This window comes from Canis lupus, chromosome 11, assembly GCF_048164855.1.
Source record: "Canis lupus baileyi chromosome 11, mCanLup2.hap1, whole genome shotgun sequence".
In the NCBI taxonomy this organism is placed as follows: Eukaryota; Metazoa; Chordata; class Mammalia; order Carnivora; family Canidae; genus Canis; species Canis lupus.
Genome location: NC_132848.1, coordinates 8,799,719 through 8,813,829, shown reverse-complemented (window position 1 = coordinate 8,813,829; position 14,111 = coordinate 8,799,719). Strand labels below are relative to the sequence as shown.

Below are 14,111 nucleotides of genomic sequence, written 5' to 3'. Positions count from 1 at the left end.
CTCACTGTTTTTTTTGTCACATATCAAATTGTGTGAGTGTCTTACAGGGTTAGAGTGTTCAAGTTACCAATTAATTAGTTTGGTTGCTTCAGAGCCTATGGTACAAAACTAGAGTCTTTTCTTGTGACTTTCCCTGAAATTAACTTCTGACAGCCATCTTGTGTACTTCTTATATAAAACTAAGAAACTCAAAGGAGACTGTTATCAAAGTGTCTTACTTAGTCTAATAAGGGAGGAAATTATCTTGATTATATTATGCAATGAATTTAAAAATGGGCATTTGGAGGTACATAATTTTGATTAGAGAGACAGAATGAGGCTAGCTATTAAATACCATCATAATTACGTACCCGAGAAGCTATAATCTCAAATTTTTCTCTCTTTTATGTGAAATCACGAGAAATTTCTTTGATATGACTGGTAAAAAATATTGAGAACTACTTCCTTATCCCCATACCCAAAAAGTGGCACAGCGTGATCCCATTTTAGGAAAATTATATAGGCATAGATAAAAGACTAATAAGGTACTACAGAGTATTAACAGTGTTACTTCTGAGTGATAGAATTAACATTTTTAGTTTATGGACTGGCCAACATAAGGATTTCACACTTAAGTAGGCGAGTCCTCATGAATTATAGTAGCAAACAGTACAGATATCCCGCAGCAGATACCATCAAACGTTCTATTAATTATCTGGTTACCCTGGTTATTGGCTTTTTTTTTTCCCATCATGGTAAGTGTACTCTCTAATCCTCATCCCCTATTTCACGCATTCCCCCAGCCACCTCCCCAATGGTAACAACAATCAGTTTGTTCTCTATAGTTAAGAGTTTTGATTTTTTTACTTTGCTCATTTGTTTATTAGATTTTATATACAGGTGACAGCATATGGAATTTGTCTTTATCTGACTTATTTCACTCGGCATTATATTCTCTAGCTCTATCCATGTCATTGCAAATGGCAAATTTTCATTCTTTTTATGGCTGAATAATATTCCTTTGTGTATGTATATATATATACCACATCTTCTTCATCCATTTTTCTATCCATGGAGACTTGGGCTGCTTCCATAGTCTGACTATTGTAAATAATACTGCTGTAAACACAGGGGTGGTATTCCTTTGAATTAGTGTTTTTGTATTTTGGGAGTAAATGCCCAGAAATGCAATTACTGAATCGTAGGGTAGTTCTATGTTCAATTTTTTGAGGAACCTCCATACTGTTTTCCAGGGTGGCTGCATTCCCCTCAACAGTGCGAGAGGGTTCCTTTTACTCCACATCTTTCCCAATACTAGTTATTTCTTGCATTTTTTATTTTAGCCAATCTGACACATCTGAGGTGGTATCTCGTGATTTTGATTTGCATTTCCCTGATGATGGGTGATGCTGATGTCTTTTCATGTGTCTGTTGACCATCTGTATGTGTTCTTTGGAAAAATATCTGTTCAGGATGCCTGGGTGGCTCAGTGGTTGAGCATCCGCCTTTGGCTCAGGGCATGATCCCAGTCTGGGGATTGAGTCCTACATGGGACTCCCTGCGAGGAGCCTGCTTCTCTCTCTATGTCTCTGCTTCTCTCTGTGTCTCTCAGGAATAAATAAATAAAATCTTTTTTAAAGAATGTTCATGTCTTCTGCCCATTTTTTAATTGGATTATTTGTTTTTTAGGTTTTGAGTTGTATCAATTCTTTATATATTTAGGATACTAACCCTTTATCAGATACCTCATCTGCAAATATCTCTTCCCATTCAGTAGGTTGTCTTTTGGTTTTGTTAACTGTTTCCTTTACTGTGCAGAAACTTCATTTTAATTTAGCCCTAAGAGTTTATTTTTGCTTTTATTTCCCTTGCCTTAGGAGACACATCTAGAAAAATGTTGCTACAGCCAGTGTCAGAGAAATTACTGCCTATTCTCTCTTCAAGGATCTTTATGGTTTCAGGTGTCACATTTAGCTCTTTAATCCATTTTGAGTTTATTTTTGTGTATGGTGTAAGAAAGTGGCTTTGTTTCATTCTTTTTGCATGTGATTTTCCAGTCTTCCCAAAATCATTTGTTGAAGAGATTTTTCCCCATTGTATATTCATTCCTCCTTTGTCAAAGATGATCTGGCCATCTTATTGTGGGCTTATTTCTGGGTTTTCTATTTTATCTGCTTTCTAAACAGGAACTCACTGCAGTCCCACAACCCAAAGCAAAGGTTAACCTCAATGACACAAATGATAGGATTAGATACAGACAGAATAGAGAGGAAGTTCTTGATTATCAAATAAGTCTTCGGTGAAGTATTGATCAAGTAACAAGTCTTAAGGTGTGTGCCCCCTTTTATAAATCAAACAGACCTATGCCTATGGTTGACTGTAAGTTTGTTCATTCACTCATCAAGCATTCACTGAGTTCCAACTCTATAGCAGGCTCTGTACTACTGGAGCTGACTATAAAAAATGACATCGTGTTTTCCCTCAAAGAGCTCACAGTCAATTTGGAAAGACAAGTAAACTGATGTGCACCCTGCCCCGAGTATCACACAGAAGCACAGAGATGGGGCGCTTGATGTAACTTGGGGCAACAGCAAACAGTTTGGTGCTGCTGGAATGTGAAGGATAACCCAAGAAGTGTTGAGACCTGATGCCAGAAAAGTAGGCTGGGGTAAAATGATGGAGACCTAGTCTATATTTATAAAGAACTAAGATTTTAATTGTGTAGATAATGGAGACTATTTGGAAGATTTAACTGATGAAGTTACATGTTGCATAAAGAAAAACTTCATTCCAGGGCATCTGAAATTTTGTATTTGTAATACAAAAATATTTTGTAACCTGTAAATACTATTGAAATGTTTAGTATTGGGGTGTCTGGGAGGCTCAGTGGGTTAAGTGTCTGTCTTTAGCTCAGGTCACCATCCCAGGGTTCCTGGGATTGAGTCCCTGTCAGGCTGCCAGCTATGCAGGGAGTCTACTGCTCCCTCTGCCCCTCCCTCCACTTGTTCTCTCTCTCTCAAATAAATAAATAAGTAAAATCTTTTAAAAAATGATATTAAAAAAAGAAATACTTATTATTTTCAGCCACCCTCCTTTATATCTGGCTATTTGTTCTGGAATGATGAACAGAATATTCTCAATTGAGTTAAAATTTGTGCCCAGAAATTTCTTAGAGTAGGTTAGGTTATAAATAAATTTCTTAGGTTAGAAATAATTGATTCTTGATTTCATCTACAGCAAACAATGAATGTAAAATTGTGACTGATAAGGACGTCTAAAACAGAATTAGGTTATTTCAAGCAAGTTTGAAAGACTTTACCACAATCAATAAAGCATCTCTCTTAGAAAGACCTATAATATTGATTCAGGTATTGGACAAGGCTTCTTCCTCCCCTTTCACTGATTTACTCGAGAAATGTTCATTATGTAGTTTCTATGTACCAGGCACTGTGCTCAACCCTGAAAATATAATGGTGTACAAAAGAGAGTCTTATGGACCTTCCAGAGTTTACATCCTAAGGAAAGATATTAATAGCTATGCAAATATATGTACTGTGTAAGTGCTAAGAAGGAAAACTTTGAAATTATACCTGTTAAGAACAGGTAACAGGAAAACCTGAGCTAGTTGGCAAGAGAATGGTGCACATGGCTTTTTCAAGGACGTAACAGTTGAGCTAAAATCTAAAGGATCATTATGACATAGGGTGACAGGAGGTAGTATTCTAGGAACAGTCTGTGCAAAGGCCCAGGAAAGGAAAGGGACTGGTGCTTTCCAGGAACTAAGAGATGCCCAGAGAGGGTGGAAAACCTAGAGATGAGACTGCAGATAACCCATGGATAAGCAAGGTCTGCTTATCCATGGGTTTTGGTCTTATTAGATTTATGCTAAAAGCAATTTAAGAAAAAAGTCTTTCAAAAGTTTTCAACTGGGGGGTTTCAAATGAGCTGGTTGCAAAGAGGACAGTGGATCGAAAGACCAGAAAAAATTCAGTTAGGAAGGCTACAGCAGCAGTTTGGGGGTGAGAACTGATGCTGGCTGAGACTAGGGGTGGCAGCAGCAGAAATGGGGAGGACTGAACAGATTTCAGAAATATCTCAGACGGTTTTCCATGCTGTGGAGATGGAGTGGTAATGCTGATAAGCCAGACGGAGGTGTCAGAAATGACTCCCAAATTTATGGCTTGTCCAACCAGATGGATGGGCTGCCACTCATGGAGACGGAAGGCGTTCAGGTGTGGGATGACAGCACTTGTCCAGTTTTGCCCATGTTTAATTGGAGGGACTTCTAAGACATCAGGAGATGACTTGGTGAGTAGGTATCTATGTATATAACATACAGTCTCTACAGTAAAAAAAAAAAATCTTTTTATTTTCTCCTCAGGGCTGTCATTCTCCCCATTCTTTCCCATTTCAGTTTCAGTTTTCCCAGTTTCCCATTTCAGTCTACACCCACTGCTATTCACTCGCAAACCAAGAGATCATCCTTAATTCTTCTCTTCCTCACCCCTGCATCCAAACCATCAACAGGTTTCACCAGCCTCACCCCTCAGCATATGCCCTGAACCCAACTTCTCACCACCTTCTCCACCAGCATTTTGGTTGAAGCTAGATTCATCTCTTACTGTAACTTCTGCATGTGTCCAACTCCTCTCTAGGGTCCTGTTCTCCTCACCTCCTAGAGTTTATTCACATAGAAGCCAAAAGGATCTTTTATATTTTTTAAAGATATGATTTATTTATTTAAGAGAGACAGCAAGAGCACAAGCAGGGGAAGAAACAGAGGGAGGGGAGAGGGAGAGAATCTCAGCCAATTCTGCACTGAGCATGGTGCCCGACACAGGGCTGGATCTCGCAACCCTGAGATCACAACCTGAGCAGAAATCAAGAGTTGGATGCTTAACTGACTGAGCCACCCAGGCGCCCCCAAAGGATCTTTTAAAAGCGTCAATGAAGAGACGCCTGCGTGGCTCAGCGATTGAGCATCAGCCTTTGGCTCATGTCGTAATCTAGGGTCCTGGGATCAAGTCCCTATCAGGCTCCTTGCAGGGAACCTACTTCTCCCTCTAACCTGCTTCTCCCTCTACCTATGTCTCTGCATCTCTTTCTGTGTCTTTCATGAATAAGTAAAATCTTAAAAAAAAAAAAAAAGCATCAATCTCCCCATCTAAGAGCCCTCCCATTTCTTCCCATAACTCTTACAATAAAACCTAAAACACAGTGTTGACCATGGGCTCCCAGGTCCCAGGAGACCTAGTGCCTGCTTTCCTTCCCTCATCTCATCTCTCCTGGTTCACTTCTCTCTCTTCACAACTATCTCTTGCTGCTCCTTGGCTTGTCTCTACCTCTGAAATGCTGCCTTGGAATGTTCTATTTCCACAGTATTGCATGGCTTGGTCCTTCATTTCGTTCAGGTTTTCCTCAAAAATCATTTTCTCAGAGACTCAATCTCATTAGTTATTGGGGAAACGACAATGAAGACGCCATGTAACATTATCTTATTCCCACTAGACTGGCAAAAATGAAGATGTCTCCTCATCCCAAGTGGATCAACTGGAACTCTTAATTACTTCTAGGTGGGAATATAGACTGGTACCACCCCTTTAGAAAACAATTCGGTATTATCATGTAAATTCCACTTGCAGGAATATCATGGAGAAACTCCCATGTATGTGCCGCAAGACGTGCACAAAAGAATGTTCAGCAGCACTGTTCAAAGAGTAAGAGTCTGGAAACGATCCAAATATCCATCAACGAGGCAACGAATCGATAGGTTTTGCACATTCACCCAACAGACCATAACTCAGCTGTTAAAATGAATGAACTACAGCCACATAGCAACAATGTGGAAAAAGGATACTGTTTTTATAAGACAAAATAGGCAAAATATAACAGTATAGTGCTATGGATATTTCCAGTAAGTGATTAACACTACTTCTATAAAAGGCAAGAGAAAAATTTAACGAAAAATTTAAGAAGTGGTTACTCTAAAGAATAGACAGGTAGATGGGCTGAGACAGAGTAAGGGGGATGAAACAGAACTGAGATTAGGGGGGTAGGTTCCCAGGTATACTGTTAGGCTTCATAACTTACAAACACAGTAGCATGTGTGTTAAATTCAGGTAATATAAATTAAAATACAAAGTAATGGCTAAAACAAGATGAAGGAGTAAGTTGCTCTTTTAGGTAACCTTTTAGTTACTTTCTCCCTAGCTATATAAAATAGTTGCTGCCCCCATTCTCTGGACTTTATTTTTCTTCATGGGACACATGCCTGCTCAAGGCACATATGTATATATACATACATAACACATACATTCATTTTCTTAAGTTTCTCCCACTGGAACATAATCTCTGTTAACTGTGGTATCTTTGACATTCTTGTCCACTTCAGTATCACCAAGGCCTAGAAGAGTACCTGACGTATACAATAAATATTTGTGGAATAAATGAATGAATGCATGAACGAATGGCCTAGATAGCACAAGCAAGGCAGTAGAGCACTAAGGATTTAATGCTGGGACTCTGGAATCAGACACCTTTGGGTTCAAATCCAGGCTCTAGTCAGTCTTCTTAGACTGAGTGATTATGAATGAGTTACTTAACTTCACTGTGCCTGAGTATCCTCATCTATAAAACAGGGTAATGGAGTGGTTATGATCACTGAAGAAGGAAATAATTTACTTAATTATAGAGATAGAGGGTTGATGGAGGTGGGTGGGGAATGGGCTAGATGGGTGATGGGAATTAAGGAGGGCACTTGTAGTGATGAGCACTGGGTGTTATGTGTAAGTGATGAATCACTAAATTCTACTCCTGAAACTAATATTACACTATACGTGAACTACCTAGAATTTAAATAAAAACTTGAGACATTACAAAGGAAGGAAAGAAGGAAGGATCAATTAAGCACTTTTCCTGGCACGATATTATTATTACACAATAACATAATTTTCCCCCATGAAAGATGTCTGTCTCAGTGGCTGTAAGCAACTGGAATTCTTCAGGCAGTTTTTCTATGACCAACTTCCTCCATGTCCAATTTTAAAACATGGACCAATTTGGGATCCTATAGTTATTTCTGTAGTCTGGTCAAACTAAAGATGTTCTAGGAAAATCCTGTAACCACCAAACTTCCAGTGAGGACAGAACAATTTAATCTTGCATCTGCCCTAGACACCAACCTAGGAGATCATCCAGATGAACAGAGTAAAAATAGCACCTGCCATCTTTTGAGGGCTTTTCTCTAAGCTAAACAACTTAGACACATTATCTCACTAATTCCTCACAACTAGCTTGGGAAGTCAGTGTATGCAAGAACTCCAGAAGCAGGCTTACTAAACTGTTTCGAACTTTGGGCCTGAGCAGGCTCTGCTCTGGAGATGATATTCAAAAAGTAATTAGCAATTCTTGAGAGTAGGTTTGCACTACCAGTTGTAACACGCTCTTTTAAAACAAAACAAAAACAAAAAAGCAAGGGCTGCCTGTGTGGCTCAGTTGGTCGAGCAACTAACTCTTCACTTTAGTTCAGGTCATGATCTCAGGGTTGCAAGACTGAGCCCCGCAGTGGGCTCCACGCTGAGCATGGAGCCTGCCTGAGATATCTTTCTCTGTCTTCCTCTGCCCCTCCACCTCTCCTCCTTCCTTCTCTAAAAAATAAATAAATTAAATAAATAAATAAATAATTTTTAAAACCCCACAAAAAGCAAAATCCGTGTTTCACATGTTAAATACCTTATTATATAGTTGAAAAAAAAAAAAAAAAGAAAGAAAGAAAGAAAATGAAACCCGGGGCCTTTATTGGTGTGGAACCCATGTGGTCCCTTCTAAAAATTTCTATAGCAACACCTCTACCCAAAAGGATCAAACTCTGCAGTGCTGCTGGCTCACGGTGTTCCCAGCACACCCACCATAAAGAAGAAACTTTCACTGGATTAATCCATGTTTTCCATCTGAGCTATAGCCAAGGACCCAGGGCACCCCTCCCTGCAGAGGGACCGCAGCCTCTTGGAGACCTCTCAGTGCTTCTGAGAGATCTGTTCCAGCTCTGTTCAGGCCACGGATCCAGAGGACACTCCAGCTACTCCAATGACTTGGAAGATTCCCAGATTAATAATAATACTGACTCATAACAATGATCCTTTCTACAGTTCTTACTATACATTAGGCAGTATTTGAGTGTTTTACACATATTTGCTCATGTAATCTGCATAACTACTCCATGGGGTAGATAGAAGGCTTGCAATTTGACTAAATCCTGTAAGTGAGATTCATGAAAGTTGACATGTGATAACTATATGCAAACTGACCTTGCAGAACAAGGTTAAGATCAGGGCAGAAATCCCCAAAGGTCCTCTAGTAATAAAGTCAGCAGCTCCCAGTGGTCCAGCCTCTTGAGTTTGACCAAGTAGGATACCGCCTTTCCCAATAGAAAATGCTATTTCTCCAGAATTAATAAATAAAAGGAACACGTAGGAGTCCTTAACTGCGGTCACATCCCACGCCCTGACTACTTCCCCTCGAGCTTCCTGGCCTGGGTGCAATTCCCAGACCTACCTTATATCCCACCACATAACCTCACCCAGGGCACCTTATCCTCCCCTTCTGGGCTTTCAAGACACGCCAAAGCTTCCTCTTGGAATTGCGTCCTGATTCCAATGTCTCCCCATCATCTCCCTCTAGTCTCTGTACGTTTATAACGTCCTGTGCATGCTTCCTATCCCATGCAATTACTGGTTTCATTTTTTATTTAGTCCCTCTCCTCTTTAAACTTTTAGCATCTGGAGGCCCCAGGCGACATTTGCTTTCCCAGTGTCTGATAAAGAGCTGGCTGGGCTGCTGCAGACAAGCAATGATGTTAACTGGCTGAGTGAACTAAGGAAACCATTGCTCCCGGTGCACAACACATCGTTTCTCACCATCCACCTCGACAATGCCCTTGCAGAGCCAGTGGGATGGAAGGATTGGAAAAGGGTGGGGTCCCTAAACCAGCCGGAGCTGCCTGCTTAGTAATGAAGAACTTACAAGAGAACCCTTTCTGGGAGCTTTGCTTCCAGCCCCTAGAATTCAAACTTGCATCCTTTTCACTGAAACAATAACCATCACTACCACCTATGACCAAGGCTTCCATTGAATCCCCAGGCCTTCTCACTTCATTAATATCCAAGTTTCTGAATAGCTTTTGAAGTGCAGTGAAAGGCTGCGCACAATGTTTTAAGCAGAGTGTCTGTTCTGAGAGTTACTTTTTCTCTTCTGAGTAAATCACATTTAGTTTTCCTTTATCCTTCTAATAAATGCTGTTTAAAAGGCTGGAGGCATTGAAGGTGAAGCGAAAAAGCTACATCTAGAAGCTGTTAATCAATACGGAATTTCTCTGGGCGCCTGTGTGACCTCAGCGTTTTTCACATTTCCATGGGTCTCCTTGGAGACGGTTGCTATGATCACTCAGTGTCCCTGGCTAAAAATCTTCAAAATGTGGACCGCTGCTTTTATTCTCTCATCTCCTCTTTATTAGTGGTTTTGTCCTCACCCAGAGTTTATTCCTCTATGAATGCAATCTGCTTGAAGTTTTTTTTTTTTTTTTTTTTTTTTTATCCTAGTATTCCAGAGTATCCCTGGTTCTTTTGGTTCCCCTAGAAATGCTTTTATTTGGATTATAACATTTGGCAGCTCGCTTGGAATATCATTTATACTTTTATGCTTCCTGATTGCCTGGAAGTAAATTATTCAGAGGACAGTCCACCCTGCCCACCTCCTCTTTTTTCAAAAATACTAATTTGCCCTGGAAGAAACTAAGCAATGACAATGAAAACACTCGATCTGTTGATTCTTATTATGTTGCTTATTTAACAAGCCTGGCTTGAAATATTTGAAGATTAATTTTACAACATATGTATCTTTGACCAAAGTTAATGGAAGTATACTTTTATTCGGTTCTGCATGCATTAGTCCCATTTCAAATACCTCACTTATTTCCTGATGGCTATTTCTTACAAATAGGTGAGAAGAAAAAGAACTCAAAGAGCCGAATACACTATAACAAAACCTAAGTCCTGACTGCTCAGTAAATGGGGAAAGCTAAAATGCAGTATCTGAAAACAATCTTAGCACTCTCCAAGCAAGGTCAGCTACGTTATTGAAATCTAGAATTCAAATGTAAATTACAAGAGGATCATTCAAAGGGTTTCCAAAATCCTAACTAGGTAAATCTGCAGGATAGAAAACACTAGAAGAAAAATATATGGTAAATGGATCATAGACAGACGCAGGGCTTCCTGTAGCTACCATTATTTTCGAAAAGAGGAACAACTCAGAGACAAAAACTAAAGCTCAAGTCTTCAAAGGAGGGAATGCCAGTGCAGCAGGGTTACAATCTCGTGAACCAGTGGCAGCAGGATACAAAGGCATTTTATCAGTACAGGTAATAAATAAAAGAATGCAAATGCTTTGCTCATATGAAAAAAACTGTGCTACCTCTAGTTAGCCTAGTGATTTTTACAGTGAAACTGTCCTACCTATAGTTAGCCTAGTGATTTTTACAGTGAAAAATTTAATATAAATTTTTAATTTATATTAAAATGCAGGTTTTATAAAGAGTTAAGAATTAGAAATTAATTCTTCTGGGCCCGTTTTAAACATTTCATTAGCATAGAGGGTTAAATCATAAGCAATCTATGGATTGCTCCCTGTGGGTTAGGGAGGTCACTAACAAGAAGAAATAAATAGCTGGAATTCACTCACCTGTTCACTCAATCAACATCAATTACCGAACATTCACAGTTTGTCCCAAGGACTATGGTTGGCACTTGGGATTAAGAATGTAGTGGAAAAGACGGAACCATAAAAGTGTAACAACTGAGGCACAAAACAGTATAATTCAGTCTTTAAAAAGGGACAAGTATCTGCTGTGAAAAACCGTTTTATGAGAGTTCTAGTTTCTCAGTTCTGGATGTGAAATTCATTACTGTTGACACCAAAATATTGTCCATACAAGGTCAACTTTGCTCTGAAGGTGCTTCCAGTCCCGCAGAGAGGATAGATAAGAAAAAATGACAACTAGTACTTCTCAAATTATCATGGTGAAGGGCCCGTTTCTTTGAATCTTTCACAGTCTGATACTTAAAAAAAAAAGAAACCTAGAAAAATGAAATAAAAGTTCTAAATGCTTATCTTCAATTTCTGTAACAAGAAGAGTAACACAGCTCAGTCCATGGACAAGCACTGTAAGAAGGTATTACGTGCTAAAATAAAAGTATGTAAAGCTGGTGTCACATGGAAGGAAGTAATCAGTTTATGAGGAGAGGCAGAGAGTTAATCTTTAAAAAAAAGCTTTATGGAAGATGTGATCTTTGAACTGTCTTTAAAAAAAAAAAAAAAATGGAGGATTCCCCAGAAAAATACAGTGAGGAGCATTCCAGGCAGAAGGAGTAACACACAGAGGCAGGAAAAGCAAGAATTTCTATAGAATTGAGTCATGAGGGAAAGGGCAGGCCAGTTGAGGAGGGGGTTATAAGCTGAATATGAGCTTTATAAGCTGAATGGCCCCCATCTGGTGAAATTTCATAAAGACTGGAAAAAAAAAAAAGAGCAAGCAGGTGATTCCTTTGCTGGGTATTTAAAATTCTGTTACAAAACAACTCTGGTGACAGTCACAAGGGAATCTAAGCCCTCTGGGTGGGGTTCCTTAAATGCCTACCACCTTATAATTAGGTGACTTCCTCTTTCTTTAGAGTTAACACTGCAGATAATGAACCTTCATCATAGCTTTAAAATGATGGAGAAAAATTTCCATCATGCCACATTCAGATGTGGAGGAGCAAGGTTTATACTCCGTGTCCTGCTTTTGGTTTTGATTTTGACTTTGCCATCTTTCCTCGCAGTCGGTCAAAGCCGCAAAGATCGTGGGCTCTGTGTACGCTCCCTCCCACCTGCTCTGTGACCTTGGACATCTACCCTTTCCAGTCTCCTCAGCTCCAAAAGAGGGAGGGTGATGGTCCTACACCCCCCCCCCCAGGTTTATCGTACTGCGAGGATTAAATTAATGCAGGTAAAGCGCTCCAAAGAGTAACTGAAAAATTGTGGGTGATCAGTGTCAAGTGAGTTAATATCACTAAAAATAAAAAAAGAAGTGGATGGATAATATCCCTTTTCTCCCCACTCCAAACCCACAATGTCATTTGTATCAGTATCCAAAAGTAGGACCAAGTGGGCTCCCTAAATTCTAACCTTGTACATCATCCACTGTTTCTTCAACATCACTGTAAACCTAAACACGTATTACAGGTGGAGAAAATAGAGCTAATTATAGGCTTCGGAGTAAAATGACTAAGGCAAATCAATAGAGAGGAGCTTATTTTCCATCCTGATCCTACCTTGGTTATCCCTAAAATTAGAAGCCAGTAGTTTGGGGTTATTGAAAGACACTTCCTCTGAGAGAGGAAACCGGAATGAGACAAGACTGTTTAGGCAGGCTTTATTTAAAACATTTAGCACCTCTTAGAAATGTAAAGTAATCAAGGCGATGCTTAAATATTTTAAAGTCTGAGATGGTTGCCCAGAGTTTGACAACAACTGGGGACTACAGAATAAGCAATGCGGTGCCACTTCACACAGAGGCTTAGCAAGGGGATGGAGTAATTTTGGGTCAGGAATGTAAGAGTTTATCTTAATTTAGCAGCTGTAGAGCCAGCAGCAGCCAAATCGAGTGAAGCCTTTTCAGGGAGATCAGCATAGGGCACAGCCGTCTAGACACAACACCACCACTGCATGGATGGGCACAGGGGCTCCCAGGATCGGCACAAATTCCAGAGATAGAGCCAAGGCTACTTCAGATGTTGCTGGCACATTAGCAGAAATTTGAAGAATTCTGAGGCCTGGGAATTCTGTGGGCCACCTTACGGATGCTAAAGGCACTTCACACATGCTTTTAGGAGGCTTTCAGTATCCTGGGTTATATTAAGCTTTTTATTTTCCTTACACTTCAAATTTATTGGCAAGTGTATTGTTTCTGAACCCTATTCCTTTTTCCTTTGTTCTCCAGACACTTCCACATCTTCACCCTGAAGCTGTCAGGACAATGGAAGAGTCTTGAACCACAGGTGTGGTCTTTTAAGACCAGGGTAGGCTGGACTCTGCTCTCACCTGCCAAAGAGCTGACCTATAGGAAATAAGTTCAAGCACTGTCCCCAGAAGGCAAAAATTATATTGGTTTTACCATCACCTGCAGAGAGAATATAAACGCACAAAAGAAAATGTTATGACGTCTAGAACCGTGATCAACAACCTCCCCACCGCATATCTGCTTTCGTTATATTTTTAACCTCCTAATTCTGCTTTGTTACCATGTCTCATAGATATTACTAAAACATTACTGTAAGGCCCCATGTATTTTTTTTTCCTTAACCATGTGCCATGACCTCAATGTGTTTCAAAAGACTCAGTATTATTGTACGTGGAGAGAGAGGCATTTCAATGCTTACACAATCAAAATGGGGTCAAAGATGGTAGGGAAGGAATCAGGCTATGCTGTGTCAGTCTGGAATGATAAATTTAATAATCAAGTAGAGTTCGAAGGATAGTCAACTGGGGTGCTTGGGTGGCTCAACTGGTTAAGCATCTGACTCTTGATTTCAGTTCAGGTCATGATCTCAAGGTCCTAAAATAGAGCCCCACTGGGGCTACCAGCTTCGGGAAAGCCTGCTTATCTTCCTCACCCCAACCCCTCCCCTTACATGCATGCACTCCCCTTTCCAAATAAATAAATCTTAAAAAAAAAAGAAAAAAGATAGGGCAGCCCCAGTGGCCCAACGGTTTAGTGCTGCCTTCAGCCTGGGGTGTGATCCTGGAGACCCGGGATCGAGTCCCACATCAGGCTCCCTGCATGGAGCCTGCTTCTGTCTCTGCTTCTCTGCCTCTCTCTCTCTTTCTCTCTCTCTCTCTGTCATGAACAAATAAATAAAATATTTTTTTTTTTAAAAAAGATAGTCAACTAAAGAAAATAAAACAGTGGTTTACATGCCAGTGACCTTGAGGTGGGAATAAACCCAGAACAGAAGGCATAGACCTATTTAGTTAAAATGAATAGGTTGCCAGAGATTGAGGAAAACAATTTCCTGTTAATAATATCTGACACTATA

At 40.0% G+C, this 14,111-nt stretch overlaps 1 protein-coding gene and 1 long non-coding RNA gene across 3 annotated transcripts in view; one reads left to right on the top strand and one right to left on the bottom strand.

The window, feature by feature from the left end:
- The window catches only part of SRGAP1 (SLIT-ROBO Rho GTPase activating protein 1), a 270,975-nt gene that overhangs the window by 192,433 nt on the left and 64,431 nt on the right, over window positions 1–14,111 (bottom strand). The window lies entirely within an intron of this gene.
- On the top strand, window positions 9,366–13,350 carry LOC140642130 (uncharacterized). The gene is made up of 3 exons (XR_012038682.1): window positions 9,366–10,396; window positions 11,856–12,022; window positions 13,016–13,350. It is a non-coding gene; the product is annotated as an uncharacterized lncRNA (long non-coding RNA).